This window comes from Dipodomys ordii, unplaced genomic scaffold (genome assembly GCF_000151885.1).
Source record: "Dipodomys ordii isolate 6190 unplaced genomic scaffold, Dord_2.0 Scaffold66, whole genome shotgun sequence".
Lineage (NCBI taxonomy): Eukaryota > Metazoa > Chordata > Mammalia > Rodentia > Heteromyidae > Dipodomys > Dipodomys ordii.
Window position 1 is genome coordinate 4,904,350 of NW_012267282.1, and position 6,219 is coordinate 4,910,568.

A 6,219-nucleotide genomic window follows, 5' to 3' on the forward strand; every position below is an offset into this window, starting at 1 on the left:
AGAGCCGCCACCTCCGGGCCTCGAGGAGCAACAGGCGACCTCAGCCGTGCAGGCCGCAGCGTCTCACGGCCGAGCTCGGGAAGGTCCCCACGCCCAAAGGTGAGTCCCGGGGTCCTCGGGAATCTGTTGGGGACACACAGCTGACCGTCCGCGGACCCGCCTAGCGCCCAGCCAGGGGCTGGGGGAGCCGCGCCGCGCCGGCCTCCCGCCTTCCCGCCGCGCTCCGCCTTCCCCGGGCCTCCGGACGCCAGGCCCGACCCGACGGCCGTGTCCGCACCGACCGCCCCACAGGGCCCCAGCCTCGCAGCCTGCGGAAGCCTGGGCTTGGAGGGTCACGTGGGGGTGGTCTGCGCCCACAGAGTCTGGAGGAAGCTGCGAGAAGCCGGAGCCCCCGCGACCGGTGGGCGCGGCCCGGCCTGCGGCTGGTGCCCATCCAGGCCGGGGTCCCCCAGATCCGCGCAGGGGAGCAAGCTAGCGTGGAGAGGCCCCCCTTCCTCCTCGGCTTCCTCCAGCCTGCAAAGGACCCGCATGGCTCCCCTAAGTACATGCAAGGCCCGCACCCCAAGACCCCTCCGTCCCGGGGACCCCGTACCCCGTCCTCCCTGCAGTTCCCGCGATCGCCAGCAGAGGGCGGCGCTGCTCCGGCTCCGCCGCGGCCTCGCTCCGCAGAAGGGGCGGGGCTGCCGCTGGGGTGAGTCATGTGACTGCCGCCCGGCCGGGGAGGCGGGGGGACGGAGGAAGGGGCGGGGCCTGCGCAAGTCGTATTTGAGCGGTGGGCGCGGGCGGCCTCAGTTTGACTATGTCCGGCACCGGCGCCGGCGGCTCTCGCCCGTCATCCCAGCCGCTCAGGAGGCTGAGATCTGAGGATCGCGGTTCAAAGCCAGCCCGGGCAGGACAGTCGGTGGGACTCTTATCTCCAATAAACCCCCAGAAAACCGGAAGCGGCGCAGTGGCCCAAGTGGTAGAGCCCCAAACCAGCCAACAGACCCATCCAAACCATTTTCCTCCTTCCCTCTCTCCTTCCTCGCTCTCTGCGGTTCGGCTGCGTGTGTGATGTCTGGAACCGTGGCAGCCCTGTTAAGATCATGAGGAGGAAGCGGCGGCGCTGGCGGGGGCGCTGGCGTGGCCCAGCCTTCCCGCGCCCCGCGCCCCTCCTCCAGGCCCTGCCCGCGTGGGCCTGCATTGTGCAAATGTTTTCCATAAAGGGCCCCGGAGTTGATATTTCAAGTTTGGCAAGCCATATGGCTCTGGGAACGACTCAGACGTGTTGGCAAGTGGGGCGACTGTGCTCTGCGCTTCCTCCTCACGCAGGGCTCGCGGCCGGCCTCCCTGCCCAGCCTGCCAGTCTCCGCTTTGGGCCTGCTTAGCTGGACACAGCATTTGTCACCGCAGAGTCCACCGGCCGGGCGCAGGCTCTCACCCCAGCACGCTGCGCCCCAGGCCCTGGGGGTGCCTGTCTACCACCATTCATTCACTTCTTTCATTCATTCCATCCAACATCTATGGTGCCCTCCAGGAGCCTTTATTGTGGGACAGAGGAAATCTGGGAAGGCTGCCTGGAGGAGGTGGTAACTGAGTTGGCTCCAAGAGAGGAGCAGGAGTTGGGAGGGTGAGAGGCAGAGCAGGTGGCATTGGGTGTGCAGGGAAGGCAGGCGCAGCCCCAGGGTAGAGGACATGCAGGAGAGAAGGGGAGGAGAGAGGAGGAGGAAGAGCAGAGGCAGGAGAGGTTTTTGCAGGGTTGGAAGGGATCTCTGGTGAGCTTTGAACACGGGCTTCTGACTTCTGCATGGAGCAGCTGGGGAGGGGGGAGTGGCCACCCTGGGGGCCAGGCGAGCGGCTGGGGATGAGCTGGGGCTGCATTTGGAGCGCAGAGCCCGTGGAGGAGCAGGATGGAGCCCGGAGGCCGCGGGGCTTCTGCTCACAATCCAGCGTGGTGAGTGTTGTGTTTTTTTTTTTTTTCCTGCGAAATGCGTCTCATTGATTGGGCTTCAGCACAGTTGTCTTAATTTAGAGCATTAGGTCAAATCTACAAAATGCCAATCCCTCAGTGGAAGGATGGAAAGCAGATTGTACCAGGGGTTGGGACTCCGTGGGATTGTTCTAGAATGGCCTGTGGGGTACTCTGTTGGCCTGCGGGCTCGAGGTCCAGCAGCTATGTCTAGACTAGAAAGAAAACAGGACCTTGCCCAGAGCTAGCGGCTCACATCTGTAGTTCCCTGCTACTCAGGAGGTTGAGATCCAAGGATCGTGGTTCAAAGCCAGCTGGGGCAGGGAAGTCTATGAGACTCTCAACTCCAGTTAACCACCAAAAGGCCAGGTGTGGAGCTATGGCTCAAGTGGTAGAGCACCAGTCTTGTGTGAAAAAGCACAAGGAACAGCACCAAGGCCCTGAGTTCAAGCCCTAGGATCAGCACACACACACACACACACACACACACACACACACGGGCATAGTTACTCATGTTTGTCATCCTGGCTACTTGGGAGGCAGAGATTGGGAGGTTCACCACCCAAGGCCAATCCTGGGAAAAAGGGACACCCCATCTCAACCAGGAAGCTGGGTGTGCTGGAAGCACCTGTCGTCCCTACCGCTAAACGGGAGGAGCATAGTACAAATTGAGCTCAGGGCAACAAATGAATAAAAATAAAAAGCAAGACCCTATCTGAAAAACAACTAAAGCAGAGCAGGGCTGGAGGAGGGGCTCCAGCCACAGAGCACCTGCCCGGCACGGGGAGGCCCTGAGTTCAAACCCCAGTACCGAAGAACAAACAAAGCACACAGTTCACACCCGCCCCTCGCCCTCCAGTGCAGCAACGATGATGACGTTCTTCACTGAGATCCGCCAGGCGTTTAGGGACCGAGGGGGAAGCTGGGCCTCTGCTGTCCAGTGTCTGGGGAAGAGGAGCAGGAAGGTGACCTGGCTGCCGCCCTCCGGAGAAGTCCAGCCAGGGTCAGGCCTCTTGCACTCACTGGGGCCCAGGCGCGGGCGTCCGTGGTAGGGCGGCTGGGCGCTGGCCGCCTGGCTCTGCCGGTAACAACATACGAATCCATATGGCCGCGGCTGCAGATGGCCATGTATAATTCACGCGCTCCCAAGCTCCAGCGTCTGTTCCGCTGCTCATTCTACAGTTGACAGACAGACAGAATGCCAGCCTCTGATTTTCCAACACAGATCCCGGCTTGGAGCGTAGCGGGCTGAGGGGCAGAGCTGCCAGGAAGAGCCAGAATTTGGGAGAATATTCAGCCTGGGGAACCCAGGCCTGTGGCTTTCTGAGGAAGCTTCTGGAAGGGCTGGATCTGGCTTTCTCCCTGGGCCTCCCCACCGTCTCTTGGGGGGGACCTGGCTCGGCCTTGTGGATGCGCTTTGGGGTTCTCTGTGTATATGTTGGAAACCAGCCTTTTCCGCCAGTGTTGGTTCTTGAACTCAGGGCCTGTGAGCTGCCCCTTTGGTTTTGTCACTCAAGGCTCTATGACTTGAGCCACTGCTCCACTTCTGATTAATTGGAAATAGGTAGGGACTTTCCTACCCTGGCTGGCTTTGAACCACGATCCTCAGATCTCAACCTCCTGTGAGCACCGGCGCCGGCTCCTTTCCTCTTGTCTTTTCATTGTCACCCACCGGCTAAGAGAGGCCCTCCTGCTCTCCCTGCACAGGACCCACAGGCCCGTGGCCATGGCGCCCTTCTAGGGTTGGCGGTCCTGGCCCTTGGGTGCCCAAGGTCTTCAGGCTGGAGGCTCACAGTGCCAAACCCTGCCAGCCAGGGGCCCATCGCTCCCGGCTTTGGGAGCCAGGGACTTGTGGCTCTGGGAACACAGTGGTAATGGTGTGACACCAGGAGAGCACAGCAGAGAGTCTCAGCAGACTCCAAAAGTGAGGTGAACAGTCTGCTTATATAGTCAGGAAGGGGGTGTGGCCTGGTATCTGCACCAATCTTGGTGGACCATGCAAATGAAGGACTGTGTTTGACCCATTGTGGCACAGTCCCTTATGTAAGTGAAAGGACTTGCAACAATCATGGCTGTCCTTTAGTCAAATAAAGGACTGTATTTGACCAATCATGTCCATCATGCAAATGAAGGACTATGTTTGCACCAATCATGGCACAGTGTTTCCTTTAAGTGAAGTGACTCCAAACTCTCACTTCTGTCCTTTATTCAAAGGAAGGTCTGTAGTCAGGTCAGGCACCAGCACCTCACACCTGTAATCCTAGCTACTCAGGAGTCGGCCACAGGAGGATTGTGGTTCAAAGCCAGTCTGAGCAAGAAAGCCCATGGGACTCTTCTCTCCAATTAACCACCAAAAGGCTAGAAGCAGAGCCGTGGCTCCAGTGGTAGAGCACTAGCCTTGAACACAAATGCACAGGGCCCAGATCCTGAGTTCAAGCTCCAGCACACACACACACACACACTCACTCCAAATCTCCAACAACTACAGCAGAGCTGAGAAGACCTGCTCACACCTGCACAATGATTAGGACTGACTGTGTCCTTGGGGTCCAGACCGACTAACTTTGCGTGTAATAACTGTCCAGCCTGCCAGCCGCCCTGGCGCCCACCAGGGCTGAAGGGAAGCCCTGGACAGTGGGAGCCTTTGTCATCTTCCATCCTGGGGAGGGCCCGGCTGGGTAGGAAACGCTCTGGGGTGGGCGTCAGGCGATCAACCTCCCCCCCCCCCCCCCCCCGCTTCCCCCTCTCCCCGCCTCCATCTTCCGGGCGGTGGCTGGGGGGGGGGGCACACAAAGAAGAGCCTTATCTCCCCAGCCAGCGCTGCTGGGCCGGGCTTGCTGACTGCGGGCGCGTCTCGCTCAAGCAGAACACGCCAAATTGAAAAGATCGCAGGTTAATCAAATGCTTTTCTCCTCTGTTTTTATCAAACTCAAGAGGGGTTGGCCTATTAATTAGAAACGTTTTTTCATGTAAAACACGGGCGCTTTGGAGATAAGGCAGGGAGACCCTTGATTCAGTGATTTCATTACAAGGATGGGGTTCAGCGGGGTCCGCAGAGCTAGCATCCCCCCCACCCGCCCCAGGGAAAACGCTCCTGGGATTCACAGACAGCTCGTCCTGGAATAAAGGAGCACCCTCATCTCTCGTTCTCCACGCACTCGGCAGGCCTCCCGAGTGGAGGCCACCAGTGTCCTGAGTTCATTCAGTAGGAACCAGGTTATTCCCTCCAGCCACACTCCCAGCGCCCACTGGCAGCTTCGTGGCTGGCGGAGCTTTGTGGCAGGCGCCATCCTTAGAGACCTCCCCCTCCCCCAGAGCTAAAGGATGCCAGAGAGGGAGGCCGCCACGGTGACCTTTGCTCTCAGGCCTCAGGAATAACGTGCCCTGCCTGCCTGAGACCCCCAGCTCCTTGGGAGGAGAGGCAGGAGGATGGCGGTCTGAGGCCGGTGGGAGTCTCCCTCTGAGAAACAAAAAGAATTAGGGCAAGGCCTAGCAAGTGTGAGGCTGAGGTTCAGTCCCCACTGCCCTTTCCTCCCCCACCCAAAGACAAAAGATGGGGTTCAGGCTGGAATAGAGCCAGGCCTAGGTTGGCAGGGAGCTGTAGCGTGAGCCTACCTACACGTGGAGGTCATTGGGAAACCTGTTACAAAAGCCCTTTTTGTCGTCGAGGGGGCTTGAACTCGGGGCGGAGCCGCCTCCCACTCTCACGTGGGCTTTTCCGCTCAGGGCTGGCACTCCACCGCTGAGCCACGGCTCCACTTCTGGCTTTTTGATAGTTATCTGGACATAAGAGTCTCTAGTTTTTCTGCCCTGGGCTGGCTTTGAACCTCAGCTCTCCTGAGGGTTCAATTACAGGTGTGATTTCCTTTGTGTATTTGGAGTCTTCTGCTTTCCCGGTCTCCAGGAGGACTTTCTCTCTCATCCTTGGGTTTGGGGGTGAGTGGGAGGCGGCCAGGCTGGGGGCGGGGCTTTCAGGATGCTGCCCCTGAAGGCTAAGGACTTCAGTGGGAGGAGGAGCTCTGATTCCCCTCACTGACCTAAATGAGATATTACCTAGCAGCTGGATGGTCACTTCTAGAAGGAAAACCCCACCGGCCAGTTAGTCACTTGTGTTTGTAAGGAGCTGAGCACTTGCTCACAGAGCCCCAAATCTCCACCAGCACACCCTCACCTGCTGGACAGTGAGAGCCCCCCCTAAATCATCAGCGAGCTCATGCCTGGTGCTGGGGCTGATGAGAGGGATGGGGGTCCTCCCCACACCCCTAGCTGTT